Source organism: Camelus ferus, chromosome 10 (genome assembly GCF_009834535.1).
Source record: "Camelus ferus isolate YT-003-E chromosome 10, BCGSAC_Cfer_1.0, whole genome shotgun sequence".
NCBI classification, from domain to species: Eukaryota; Metazoa; Chordata; class Mammalia; order Artiodactyla; family Camelidae; genus Camelus; species Camelus ferus.
Genome location: NC_045705.1, coordinates 13679929 through 13695139, shown reverse-complemented (window position 1 = coordinate 13695139; position 15211 = coordinate 13679929). Strand labels below are relative to the sequence as shown.

Genomic DNA, 15211 nt, shown 5'->3' with positions numbered 1-15211 from the left:
ATATTTCAATTTTTCCTTTGAATACTTTCTTTAAAATACAGAATAAATAATTTAAAAAATCATTATTTAAAAATTTTCCATCATTATAAAAGCTTTTATTCATTTTCAGTTTATCACTATCCAAGTGATTTTTTTCTAAGGATATACACACAAATAGGAATTTCAAGATATTTTATATATATAAACAATATTTTGTTATTCACACATGAAAGAGAATTTGGCTGAACATAAAGCAGTAGGGACAACTAATTTTTTTAACCCACTTATGTCAACCTTTACTCCGATCTTTTTTAATTTAGTGTTTCCATAAGGTAAAATTTAATTAAAATTCAAAATCCTATAGTTTGAGGTAATGTCTATCCCCTAAAGAATAGACCACAGTTTCCTTCTATGAAGACTTGCCCAATTTAAACAAACATTTTCTCATCCCTGCCAAGATAATATTTATTTTTTATGAGAAATTAAACATTTTGCAATCTTGATTATCCCTCCTCAATCCAAAACATGAAAAAATGTGCACAACTGCATAGTTGAATCCAACAATAAATATTTTTACCCTATGATTTATATTATGGGAAAGCGATTAACTTGCCATTCAAATTGAGATGAGATGTCAAAATGTTTGTTTTATCATTATCAACAGCTCTATTTTTTCCTTTGTAAAGCTTTAAAAATATAAAAGCTAGCTTTAGCATGAACCCCAGTCTTCTGTAAAAGAACTCTATTTACAGTACTGTAAACATAGATGCAGTTTATCTATAAAGAAAAAAACAATGTACCAGTTAAGAATGTATACTGGAAAAAGTCACATTGGAATAAAGTAGTATTTGTTCTGCTTCAGATGACAAAATTAGAAAAAATTAGTAGCTAATTAAAAACTCAACTTACCTTAAAACTCTCCAAGAGTTTCAGATAGAGGTTTGGTGGATACTTGGTTTTCATAAAGAGGACTCCATAATGAGTAGAAAGCTGGGGGAAAATGAATTCAAATACTGTTTTGAGTCAAATGCTTTGCTTTTCATTACTTCATTTTGTTTATTTAGTAAAATGAATTACTGATAATTATTTTAACCTAATTCTAAAATTCTAAAAATTCTAAAAAATATATGAATCATAGACTTTTTCTTACCTCAATACTGGTAAAATGTTTTAAATACTTGTCAAAATACTTGACATAAAATGAAACCAAAAAAGTATTCTTCAATGAAACATCCTAAGGATGATTTTTGATTTATATTTTTAAAACAGAATGCATACAGCTTCTTTATAAAATATTTCCTCCAGAATGACTTTTATAGGAATTAACAGTGGATATACTGCATATGAATCAATGTAATGAGATTGATATAGTGCACATCAAAGCAATAAAATTGATTCACAGATATCCATAAACCCTAAATCACTGAAAATATTTCATATAACATTTTGAATTTTTTAAAGAATCACACAGACACAATTTTAGAAGTTCAATTATTCAGAATAGCATTCATAGGATTTTCTAAACCAGTGCTTGGATTTCTTCTCATAACCCCTCTTTTCTGAGCAGCTGCAATTTTGTTTCTTTTCATTATTCTGAATTTTTCAACTGATACACATAAAATTGTCATTAACAGCGACATTAACAGTTCTTCAAGCCAAACGTTTTAGATAAAGTCCTATAATTGATCTCATTTACAGGCATCGACTTTAATGTAAGATGAAGAGGCTCACAGAAATACTGCCATTTCTGCTGTGTCTACGCCTGTGTCTGTTTACGGCTGAAAAGGTGAGCCACCTCTGCACACCTCCAGGGAGACTCAGGGTGGTCCGCACAGGCTGGGACATCTGCTACCCGGAGACATGATCAACTAGACACAGTCATTCCAATTCGAGGACAAAATATATGTTTAGTCTTTAGCAAGTATTTTTATAGCCTGGAGTGGCTTCTAGCAGGTTTTTAAAGCACAGTAACCCAAAACCACCTTTTAAGAACTGTGGCTTTTAAAAATAAAACTAGCCAAATGTGGTTTTTTGTTCTTCTTAATCAATTTCATTTGACAACTATTTTATATCCATGTAGTATGTCAACTCTCATAAAGGAAGATATGGGGGGAAGATTAAAAAAAAATCATACTGGCATATCTGTCTGACAATTAAAGTGAAATTATTACATTGCCTAAGATTTTCCCAGAGATACCTGTCTTGATTAGGTGTGCCCTATTTTTCTATTTTCAAATTCTGAAAAAGAACTGAAAAACCAGAACGCAATTTTGGATGAAAGTCAAAAGATCTTATACCATTAGATATTATGGTTAATTTTAATTTTATTGTTTAAATTTTTCTGTATAATTCAAACTTTCTAGAATGAAAGAAAATCACTTTAAATTTGTATTTCTGCATAATATAAATAGTAAAGGTAAAAAATACATTACTGAGAATTGAAATAAACAGGAATATAAACACAATTCTGGAATTCTTTTCTGCTTATGGACATGTTTATGTGATGTATTTTTTGTAATTTACCTTTTTTAATGCTCTTTAAATAAGTAAAATATATGTTTGTATATACTTTTATTTAGTTTCTTCCACTGGGGAGTCTCATTTTAGAACATACCATCATGTTTAATATGGCTTAATATTCCGTTTTGTTTAAATCATTCTGTTTTGTTTAAGTTTTTACCAAGTTGGTTTACTGATTGTTATAAATATTATTGTGAAGTACATACATGTGTATATATATGGACAGATCTTTTTATACTTGCCTCCTTAAATAAATTTCTAGTAGTCTGAAACCAGGTTCAAAGGTTCATATTTTACTTTACTGATTACAAGAAAAAAATCTTCCTATATTTGAAGAAAATACATACATCGGAAAAAATATGGAACAATAACAAACAATACTCTGACTATTATCAGAAATCAGCAACAGTATTCTAAAGAGGAAATAGGATCTCTGTTAAGCTTCATGAAATTGAAATCTATTAAGCTAATAAAGGTTTTGAGGGGAATCTACTTAAGACAATACTAAAACTGCCATTTCTTAGATATTCCAAATAAAAAAGACTCAAAAAAAGAAAATGACTTAATATATAGGAAAACCTTCAGATGTAAAAATGGTTCATTTGAGTCAAACACAACTTTTAAAGCATTTTGGTTAAACTGAATGAGTTGTGAGTTATAAACAATTATTTGTATAATGACAGGGTAGCAGCAGCAATAATTGCGCATCAACTTGGAACGAGACGTCGCTGCAACTGAATCCCTTTCCTCAGTAGGTGTAACAAAAAGACAGACTAAATAGAGATAAAAGATTTAAAAATTCTCAGTATTTCAGCCTCTATACTCTTGAAAATAAGAGAAAAACACTATTTGTAGCAATGAATTACACTCATGCAAAAAAAATTCAAAAATAATCCAATTTCATATATTAATAAAAAAACTTTAGGGATTATAATTATTATAAATCAATGTTTAAATATTAAATCTTTGAAATATTTGTCAAAACCTGAGTAATTATAAAGAAAAATAAAAACCAAAAATCGTAAGGGTGAATACACGTGAAGCAATAGGGCAAAAGACCAATGTGAGTGTGTGTGAGTGTGTGTGTGAGTGTGTGTGTGTGTGTGAGAGTGTGTGTGAGTGTGTGTGTGAGAGTGTGTGTGTGTGTGAGTGTGTGTGTGTGTATTTTTAAGTGGTTGCAAATCAAAAAAGGAAAAACCAAAATAAAACATGAGGTATCATTGTAATATTCATTAAACTTTCTACATTAAAATAACTCTAGATTTAAAATATAAAGTCCCAGATTATATATAGCACTACATTTTAAGGAAAGCAGTTCTAAATTTTTATCAATAAAATAGTAACAACTTCAGTTGTTTCAGAGTTGGAAATACATAATTCAAAATGCTTGTGTCTTTATAGGGACCTCATAATTTTTAGAGACTTATTTATGGACTACATGTATCAAACTTTACCTATCTTTTTTTTTAACATTTTTTATTGATTTGTAATAATTTTACAATGTTGTGTCAAATTCCAGTGTAGAGCCCAATTTTTCAATTATACATGAACATATATATATATTCATTGTCACATTTTTTTCTCTGTGAGCTACCATGAGATCTTGTATATATTTCCCTGTGCTATACAGTATAATCTTGTTTATCTATTCTACACAAACTTTATCTATCTGTCTGTCTGTCTGTCTACCAAGGCCTTTGTTCATCTATCGCAGAAGTCATCTACCATTATATTATAAAACATATACCTGTGGGGACAAGGTGAAGAGCAAAGCAATAAAACTACCTGTTGAATTGCTCTCTGGACAACGAGCATTGCCTGGACAGTGAAGAATGGGAGTGGATGTCCCTGCCAGCAACTGCAGCTGTCATTAATCTCTTTGAGCTCACTAATCATTAAGGTTCCTTCAAATTCTACATTAATTTAAGGTGATTCAGGAAATAACGTCATCATAATTGCCTCTTTTAAATCAAAGGTGAATTTGATTTATCAATTCTTTTGGGCACATTCCCTGAAGCAAATTATTATTCATTGGTGGCTTCATAACAAAATCTTGAACGTTAAGAGGTGGATTCTTCTAGTTTAGCAAAGAGAAAGAGAAGATTCCGTACTCTTTTTCAAGGTCACCTTAATTGTCCTTGCTCCATGACTTATAACTTATTTCATAAGCCATGTAAACTATAATTATTTACATTCAAATGCCTAAAACTCAATGATCTTTGAGATCATAACATTGGAACAACACAAAATGGTGAAATTCTTTCCTTATGGTCCAGCAAATTAACAAAAAATAGATTTATATTGTATGATATTTGATGCCAGGACTTCCATATTCTTTTCACAAGCGTCTTGCTGCTTATCATCGTGATCTCAAAAATTGCTTTTGAACAGTTCACAGTTAAGATGGTGGATAAATTTAATTTGGGAACCATGGTGTCAGTTGAAAGTTTGCTTTCTCCTTTGATGCTAAACCAATGAATATGAAGTGGTTAACTGACTAAGATACAAACTATGCTATTTCCTACTCAAAAAAACTGGCATTACTATTGTGTATAATGGTTCCCAGGACAAGGACTGATTATCATTTTATCTTTACTTACTTAGAGTCTATATATAAGATTCAGCCTTTTATTTGGAATAAAATGAAAAACCAACAGGTAAACTTGAAACTAGATGTCACAATAGTTCACAGGGTAGAATCTCTCTATAAAAGAGGTCTCCTCTGTACAGGAGAGTTCTGCTTTCAGCCTTTCAACAAAGCTTGAATTTTCAACAGGAAAAAACACTTCGGCCATACCTGATTAATTTAGTTTCATTCTATTACATCGTGTGGTCCATGTAAGAGGCCTGTGGTAGAGACTTGAATAACAATGTGCAGCCTGTACAAACTGTGTTTTATTTTGAAATATTCTTTATTGTATTCTTTTTCCTAATGAAGTGTAGCAATTAAAATCTCCATCACTTGGCAGAAAATGATGTAACTGGCTAGGTAAACTCCTAAAGCACTTTCCAGAATCCAAGATAATTAATTTGAGAACCAGACTCTTTTCCCATATCAGCATCTATCCATTCTCTTTGTGTAGGGTAAATTAAATTCTGACTCATTCATGTTAAAAAAAAAAGAAGCAGCAGCAGCAAATCAGTTCAACCCTTCCCTCTCTTTATGCCTCACCTAACCTGGGGCATTTAGATAAGTTTTCATAAAAAGAGAATAAATTTTAAAATGTTCACCTTACATTGTCTAAATAAAAAACACCTATAATCATCAGTTGCACTTTTCTTTGATGTTTTCTCTTCTGTATCTAAAGTCCAAGATTAGAGAGAGAGGAATAAGATCAGACTTAGTATATTATAAACTTTTTATGCAGGCATACACTGATAACTCAGTCAACCAAAGTTTACCCAGAGAAATTAGGTAAAATCTTATTTCAGCTATTAAAGTAGTAAGTTACCTCTTTTGGCTCATTTACTTATAAATCCTCATTGCAACTAAATGAGCAATCTAAATGTACTAATTTGATAAGTTAAACAACATTACCAAAATCTGCATTGTAATTGATTGTTACATATGCACTATTGAATTTTGAAGATATTGAAGAGTTTTTAGAGTTAATCTAAATTCAGAGCTTGATTTCTATCAAGGCATTTACAACTTAAGTTAATCGATCAAATAAAATTCATTACTAAATATTTATTATAAATTGATCCCATTATTGTGAATGGATTCCAACAAAATGACAATACTGCTCAAGTGCTGGGATTACAAGAGGTTTTAATTTTTATCTTTGTACTTTTCCTATTTTTGAAAGAATTTGAAATGAGTATATATCACTTGGTATTCTAGAAATAAAGTATTTCTTTAAAAAGAAAGAATTCATTCCCTAGATTCTTGTATTTGAGGAGACTAAATAATATAAGGTATAGCTCACTGGGACTTATAGTATAGACTAGAAATATATTTCTTAAGCTGAAGAGTAAATATAAGAATAAGTAAAAGGCCATACACATATGCAAGTGTACGTCAGCTTCACTCTATAACTGACACTGACTGAAAGCTGCTCGGAGAAAGACTCCTTGGAGACAATGGGATGATCTGACTTGAAAGATGGCGTATGACTTGGATGGAGAAGAGTAGGAAGGAAGATGGTTCAGGTTAAGATTGTTGCATGGATGAAGGATGAAAGTAACAGTCTGAACGTGAATATGGATGAGAGTGCCAGTGTGCGTGTGTGACAGACAGAGAAAGATACAAAGGTAAAAATAGAGAGAATGGTGGAGATAAATGAGGTGATTCCAAAATGCAGTAATTATGAGTAGGCAGAGGACATTTATACAAATGTGTTTACCACTTGAAGTCAGAAATATGGTGTAGTTTTACTATAGAACTTCTTGAAAAATCATGATTTTGTGACTAGGACTAAAACTAGAAGTACAACTGAAAAGCCCAATGAGCTTCTTATGGTTTAAACTATGATCAAAGCACTCATGGAAGTCTATGTGTTGGACCTATCACCTTCTCCCAATGCATCATATAAACCAAAAGACACAGCATCTTAGAAGTGGGAAGTGTTTTTCCAGGCAAATTATAAGCATTTTATTCAAATCTATTTTTTAATCTAATTACAAGACAAAAACAAAATAAAATAAAACGATGGATTCATTATTAGTTATTAGTTACTCAAAGCATTATTATGTGAAATCTAATTTGCTTCTATTTTTTCTTAAAACAATACAAAACAAAACAATATTCCCAGAACTTCAGTTGACAGAAATGACCTATTAGTGGCAACACAAAAATATACATTACTAAGAACATTTTAAACATTCTTTTTCCATAAAAATAAAAACAGCAACAAAAACAACAAATGCTGGCATATTAATATATTCTAAGTATAGGAAAAATAAATTTCTATTCTTTAATCTGACTCTTCAGAATGGTATCAAACTGATCACAAGTAAATGAATGTTACGGAATCATATGAAGTGGTGTGTGGCGGTCTTATTTTATGAATAGAGATAAGGAAAACTAGCTCAAACTCCCTTGAGAGAATTTCAGAGAGGTTAAATTGGAATGGATGCCAACATCACAATTTATTTGCTTGATACTAAGATTAGATTAAGGGACAAAGAGGAGTCTGGGGCATCACCAAAATATAACACTTCCTTAAAAGACAATGTAAGTAAACATGTGGTGTCACAGATACAGACCAGAAGGCCCAGGAGAGACCCCGAAAGCGACTCCTGCTGGAAGGACCTGAACCATCTATTTAAGGCACTTGCTTGATGCAGAAATCACTAAAAGTCTGTAGAATTACACTCCTTCCCTGTGATGTCTCTCTCCCTACCAAGTCACCTAAAACTCAACAAACCAAAGGGAACAACTGTAAAACCACGGCGAAAAGGAACCAAAAGGTTCAGGAGAACAAAGCACAAGCCTTCTCAAGCTCCTCACCGAGGTCCTTTTTCACCGAGAACTAAAGAACACTTCATGTTACTTTTTTCTTTTATTTAGTATCTAAACTCTTAGCTTCTGGAGTAAATTACTGGCTGCCTTGTAATAGCAATTTAATACTTGTATAGAATATGAAGTTATTATTTAGAACAAACAGTCGTTCTAGGCTGCACCTATTTAAACAGACACCAGGCTTACTTTCTTTGACCTCAGCTATTTGTGTACTTTTTAAATGAGTTTCTGTATTCGTTACATTATTCATGCCATTAAATTGCATTTTACTGAGTTTACCTGCCATCTCCTGAGGGGACCAGCCAATTGTCAAGACTAAATAGCTTTCTTTATCTCTGTGGGATTTGCCAGTTAAAAAAACAAAAGGCTTGGCTTTTGCTGAAGGCTGAATATTGAACTTCCCTGCTGGATAAAAAAAAAAAAAAAAAAAAAAAATCTTATCAGGATCCTAATGCTAGATCGCTATGGGAAAATTATGAACTAATAAGTACAACAGTGCTTCAGCTACTAAAGTTGCTAACAGAAGGTGAGAGTGAGCAGAACGAAAACATTATACACAATTTCATACTTAAATTGAGAGCCTTGTTCCCTGTAATTGTATTATTCTTTAATGACTATAAAATTTCTTACTGCAGTTCAGACATTTCTTTCCTTTAAAACAATGTTGGTCTTTTGACCTACCAAATAAAAAACAGCAAATATTGAGTAATATAAAATGCTTTTGAACGAAGAACCTCAACCTCATAATCTCCAAAATTTGAAAAATAAATCAACCCTGACTAGTCACAGATAGTGCTTTACACAGAACTTAGGTTAAAAGAAGTCTTGAACTAGAAAACCTCCTACTATCGGTCACCACTGATGAACCAAGTAGTTTTTACCAGCAGAAAAATGAACTTACCACTACTAGTTCAGCTGTGTTTGTATGCAGTTCTTATTAACTGTTATGCACATTTACACGCCTGCATTTTAGTAATCTGTATATAAGAACTCCTGAAGGAAAAAGAAGAAGAAGAGCAAGAGGGGGAAAAAAAGAGAAGGACAAAAAGAGGAAGAAAAAGTAAGAAAAATAGAAGGAGGAGGAGAAACAGAAGCAGAAAATCATAGCCTTCTGTTAAAAGCATAATTAAAGCATAACTTATTCTCACAAAATGAAACACTGATAGCACCATATTCATTTTCAAATTTGCTCACAGGGATGATGTGTCATTGGTATCCAGCAACGTAAATAATTACATATAAGTCTATTTTTAGTTTTTTAAGAAAATTTTAAAAAGAATTTCCATAGTGGCTGCACCAAATTACATTCCCATCAACAGTGTAGAAGGGTTCCCTTTTCTCCACACTCTCTCCAGGATTTATCATTTTTGTACTTTTTAATGCTGACCAGTGTGAGGTGATACTTCATAATAGTTTTGATTTGCGTTTCTCTGATAATTAGCAATACTGAACATCTTTTCATGTGCCTATTGGCCATCTGTGTGTCTTCACTGGAGAAACGTCTGTTTAGGTATTCTGCCCATTTTTTTGATTGGGTTATCTTTTTTTTTTTTTTAATTGAGTTGTATTAGCTGTTTATATATTCTGGGAATTAAGCCCTTGTCAGTCACATCATTTTCAGATATTTTCTCCCATTCTGTAGGTTGTCTTTTCATTTTGTTTATACTGCAAAAGCTTGTAGTTTTAACTGGGTTCTATTTGTTTATATTTGCTTTTATTTTTATTGCCTTGATAGGCTAACCTAGGAGAACACTGCTAAGATTTATGTCAGAGGTGTTTTGCCTATGTTCTCTTCTAGGAGATTTATGGTGTCTTGTCTTATGTTTCTGTTTTTAAGCCATTTTGAGTTTACTTTTGTGTTTGGTGTGCGGGAATGTTCTAACTTCATTGATTTACATGCAGCTGTCCAGCTTTCCCAGCACCACTTGCTGAAGAGAGACTGTCTTTTCTCCATTGTATATTCATGTCTCCTTTGTCAAAGATCAATTGACCATAGGAGTTTGGGTTTATCTCTGTGCTCTCTGTTCTATTCCATTGATCCAGATATCTGTTTTTGTGCACCAGTATCACACTGTTTTGATGACTGTAGCTCTGTGGTATTTTCTGAAGTCTAGGAGGGTTATTCCTCCAGCTTCATTCCTTTTCTTCAGCATTGCTGTGGCAATTCTGGGTCTTTCTTGATTCCATATGAATTTTAGGATTATTTGTTCTATTTCTGTGAAAAATGTCCTGGATAATTTGATAAGGATCACATTAAATCTGTAGACTGCTTTGGTTAGTATGGCCATTTTAACAATATTAATTCTTCCATTCCCAAAGCATGGGATATCTTTCCATTTCTTTAAATCATCTTTAATTTCCTTAACTGTGGGAGCCCATGATTGGGTTAACAAATTGTAACAGACCCCAGCTGCCTGTCACCTTTAAGAAGAACAAATGTGCTTAGTAACTGCTTTGCTAGCAGGTGCCTGTGCATCCACACTCCTGTCTCCTTGCCATAAAAAGCAGAGGACAATGCCTTGCTTGCATAGCTGAGGTGTTAGATAGCACTCTGCTCTGTTGCAAAGCAACGACCCAGGCCCTCAGCTATAAATGCTAGGGCGTGCCTGCTATTTAGTCTATTATCCCCAAGACAAAGAACTGGCTGGTCTGGTGGTCTGCTTTGTAATTAACATATCTAAAGAATGTATCTTGTTCCCCTCTCTCCATGACTTCCCTAAAGATAATCAAAGCATTTGTACTCATTGTGACTTCTACAATCTTGATCCCATCCTGTCTTTCCCTAAATTCCTGCATTCCATCACACAACTGTTAGTGATTTTTTCCTTTGATTGTACACAATAAATGTGGGAGCATTTGGGAGGCTCGTGGAGTTCGCTCCTGACTCCCTCTTGTTCTCTTGACTTTTTCCACAGAGTCTCGAGTAATTCATTCTGTCTCGGTAGGACTTCTGCCGGCCAGAACCCACGCTTAACCAGTGTTTTGTAGTTCTCCACATACAAGTCTTTCACCTTCCTGGTAAGATTTATACCTAAGTATTTATTTTTTGATAAGATTTTAAAGGGTTTTTTTTTTTTTTTTTTTTACTTTCCTTTTCTGATATTTCATTGTTAATGTAAAGAAATGCAGAATATTCTGTATGTTAATCTTGTATCTTGCTATTTTGCTGAATTTATCATCTCTAGTAGTTTTTCTGTATGGAGTCTTTAGGGTTTTCTATAGATAGTATTATGTCATCTGCATATAATGACAATTTTACTTCTTCTCTTCCAATTTGGATCATTTTATTTCTTCTGTCTGATTGCTATGGTTAGGACTTCCTATACTATGCTGAATAGAAGTGGTGAGAGTGGGCATCCTTGTCTTGTTCCAGATTTTAGTGGGAAGGCTTTCAGCTTTTCACCGGTGAGTATTATGTTTGCTACGGGTTTGTCAGAAACAGCTTTTATTATGTTGAGATATGTTCCCTCTATACCCTCTTTGATAAGAGTTTGAATCATGAATGGATGTTGACTGAAGTGATCATGTGATTTTTGTCCTTTCCTTGTTGACATGGTGTTCTTTTTATTATTTTTAAAGGTTGCTATAAAATCTAAAATTATCTACGTGTTTACATGTATGGCCCACACTATATTTCCAGTGGACATCACTGGTCCCAGAGATGTGGAAACTGGGTCCTAGAAATGAAATGTGACCTGTCCACAGTCATAGGGAAGATGGTTCAAGGGCTCATATCAAATTCAAGTCACCTAACTCCACATCTTGATACTGTCCTTCAGTGAGAATTTCCAATTCAAAGATGCACACACACTATTTACTCTAACAGACAGTTATAAAATACATGCAATAGGAGGGCCCAGATGTTCTTTTTTTGATAGAAATTGCTTTCTATGTAATAATTTTTGTATTTTTTAATTTAATTTAATGTGTATCTGTTAGGATGAGATAATTATGGCCTTATTAAAAAATCTTTTTCTCAAATGTATTTTAAAATTTTCATAACACAAAAAAAGGCTAATCGAAGCTGTAAAACTGAGGTATAAACTGTAGCAACAAAGGTTTTGGTGATAAAGCATTGTTAAGAGATTAGTGCAAATTAGTTTTGGTGAGTAAAACTAAGGTGGCTAGAGTTACATCTTTTGATTGAAATAAATTGTTCACATGAGTCATATTCTCAGATTTAAGAATGTTCTTCAAGTGTATCCTTTCCTTAGCTAGGAAGGTTAGAAGGCTTCTGGAGAAAGATCAGATCTCCTACCTAGAAAAAATGTACACATACAAAATCTTTGAAATGTGCAGACAATTTCAAAGCACTCATTCCAGCCTCTGTCTTCTGACTTTTAGATTCCTGAGTATAGGTTAAGAACCTCTTCAACCGACGTTAGTGCCCATACGCACCATTCTAAGTGATAAGTGTCAAGTTAAAGGTGCATTATGTGATTTTTTTTTCTGTTTAATGACTAGAGACTGAAATAAATACATACGGAAAATAACTATCCTAGCAGGAAGAATAATCTGTGTCCTAATATTATTGATAAGAGGAACTAAAAGTTTTACTGATTTAAAAAGAAAAGAAGCAAGCTGAAAAGGCTATATTAATGTCACACAAAGCAGACTTCAAAAGAAGGAGTATTATCAGAAATATGAGGGAAATTTCATAGTCATAAAGTGGTCAACTCATCAAGGAGACAAACTTAAGAATGCCTGCCCTTCAAAAAGGTGCTTCAAAAACATGAAGAAAAATATTGACAGTACTAAGCTCTCAATCCATATGTGGGGATTTTCATAAGAATATAAAAACTTTGTATTATACTATCACAGAAATTGACTTAATTCACATTTATGGAATAGTTAACAAATGCAAAACACACACACATTTTTTTCAAGTGTATACGCCAAGATAGATCACAATATGGAGAATAAAATATGTCCTAATATCTTTCACATAATTAAAATAGTAGAGAATACACTCTCTAGAAAAAAATGAATTAAACTAGAAATCAATAACAAAAAGATGTCAGAAAAATTTCCAAATGATTGGAAATTAAGTAGAACAGTCCTAAATAGCCATGGGCCAAAAGAGAAAGCACATCAATAAATAAACAATATTGTAACCTGAATTAAAACAAACAAAAATATCAAAATTCATAGAAAAAGTTGAAGCAATGTTTAGAGGAAAATTTATACTTAGATAGTGAAACAATTTGAAAGTAATTTAAAAGCTTCTACCTTAAGAAGCTAGAGAATGAAGAGCAAAATAAACTTAAAGTAGAAGGAAAAATAGTAAAGATAAGAGTAAATAAGCTATAAACAACAAGCAAGAAGGAAATTGAACATAGACAGTAGTAGCTTTAGGGGGAAAAACAACAGGTTGAAAAATCCCCAGGAAGGTTGATTAAGAAAATAAAACTACTGAAATTATAAATGAAATAATATGGCTATATGTCTAAAAATACTACAAATTTAAAAAGAAATATCAAGAAAAACAATGCTAAAAATTTCAACAACTTGGATGTACTGGATATTCTTCTTTAATGAGCACAACTTATTAAAATGAATAAAACAAACAAATCTATATGTCTGTTGAAAAACTGAATTCTTGTCAAAGTCTTCTTTCAAAAAAGACACTAAGCAGCAATTGATTCCCTGTCATATTCTATCAAGCATTTAAGAAAGAAATAATACCAGTCTTACAAAAATTCTTCTAGAAAATAGAAAAGAAAATGCCTCTTTCCAAATCATTTTCTGAGACCAGTACAACACTGACACCAAAATATGAAAGGAATATTAAAACAAAACAAACAAACCAAAAAACTACAAACCAATACCCCTCATTAACATAACACAAAATTTATCAACAGGACATTATGAATAAAACCTAGCAATATACAAAAATGACAAGAGATTATGACCAAATTGAGTTAACCCCAGAAATGCAAAGTTGTTTCAAAACTCAAATACGAATCTATGTAATTCACCATAATAACACTATAAATGAGAAATATATATGATTATCATAATGGATGCAATAACTAACAAAATTTAACACTTGTTTATAAAAACTCAGCAAAAATAGGAAAAAAGGGAACTTTCTCAGTCTGGTAAAGGGCATTTACAACTAACAGCATGCTTAATAGTGAAATATTAAATGATTTCCCTCTGAGACTGAGTAAAAGCCCAGGACATCCGTATTCCTCCCTTCTATTCAGTATTGTACTAGTGACCCTGGTCAGTAAAATAAGCCAAGAAAAAAATAATAATTGAAAGGAAAAATGCAACTATATTTATTCCCAGACAAAATGATTGTGTATATAGACATTATTAAGGATTCAACAATAAATTTTGTAGAAATAATATGCAAATATAGCAAAATTAAAGGATATAAAGTAAATATTCAAATCATATTTCTAAAAGTTGGCAACCACTGGCAAATAAAATTTAAAACATGTCATTTGCAATAGCACTAAAACACATAGAATGCATTGAATTAAATTTAATCATAAATCTGTGTTACTCTGATTCACTGAAATTTACATAACATTTCAGACAGAAATTAAGGATGATCTAAGTAAATGGAAAGGTGAATCAGGCTCATTGCTTGGAGGATTTATAATTTTTAAAGTGTAAATTCTTCTTAAAATTTTCTTGATGCTATCTGAATCAATGCCCAATAGACATTTTGTAGGAGCTAATAAACCAATTCTAAAATATATGTAGATATACAAATAATTTAGAAAAAAATGTTTTGAAAAAGAACAAATTTTAGAACTTACTGTCACCTGATTTCCACTATTTCTTTAAAACTATATTAAAAGTATAATATGAAAAATTATCAAAATGATATACAGATAACAGGTCACTGAAAAAAAAATCATAATTCCAGACACAGACCCTCACAATTATGGTCAAATGTTTTTCAACAAAGTTCTCAATTTAATGCAATAGAAAAAGGATATTTTTTAACCAATCATGTTGAAATTACTTACTGGTTATCCATATGAAAAAACAATCCAAAAAACCTGACCCCTATTTCTTATCAAACACAAATAACTAATTTGAGTTGAATCACAGATCTAAATATAAAGGCTAAAGCAATGATGTCTCTAGAAGTGAATACACAAAGATAAACTAAGTAGTTTAATGACCTTATAGTATACAGAAATTTATTCAATAAGGAAGAAAAAAAGCACTATTTAGAGATGATACATTAGACTTCACCATTTTTTAAAAATCTGCTTTGCAAAGGGC

General features: G+C 31.9%; 1 long non-coding RNA gene across 1 annotated transcript in view; it reads right to left on the bottom strand.

Moving 5' to 3' along the window:
• The window catches only part of LOC116666330, a 50900-nt gene that overhangs the window by 33445 nt on the left and 2244 nt on the right, over positions 1-15211 (bottom strand). The window contains exon 2 of the long non-coding RNA XR_004323116.1: positions 889-969. This is a non-coding gene — a long non-coding RNA (uncharacterized LOC116666330). The remainder of the gene's footprint in view (positions 1-888; positions 970-15211) is intronic.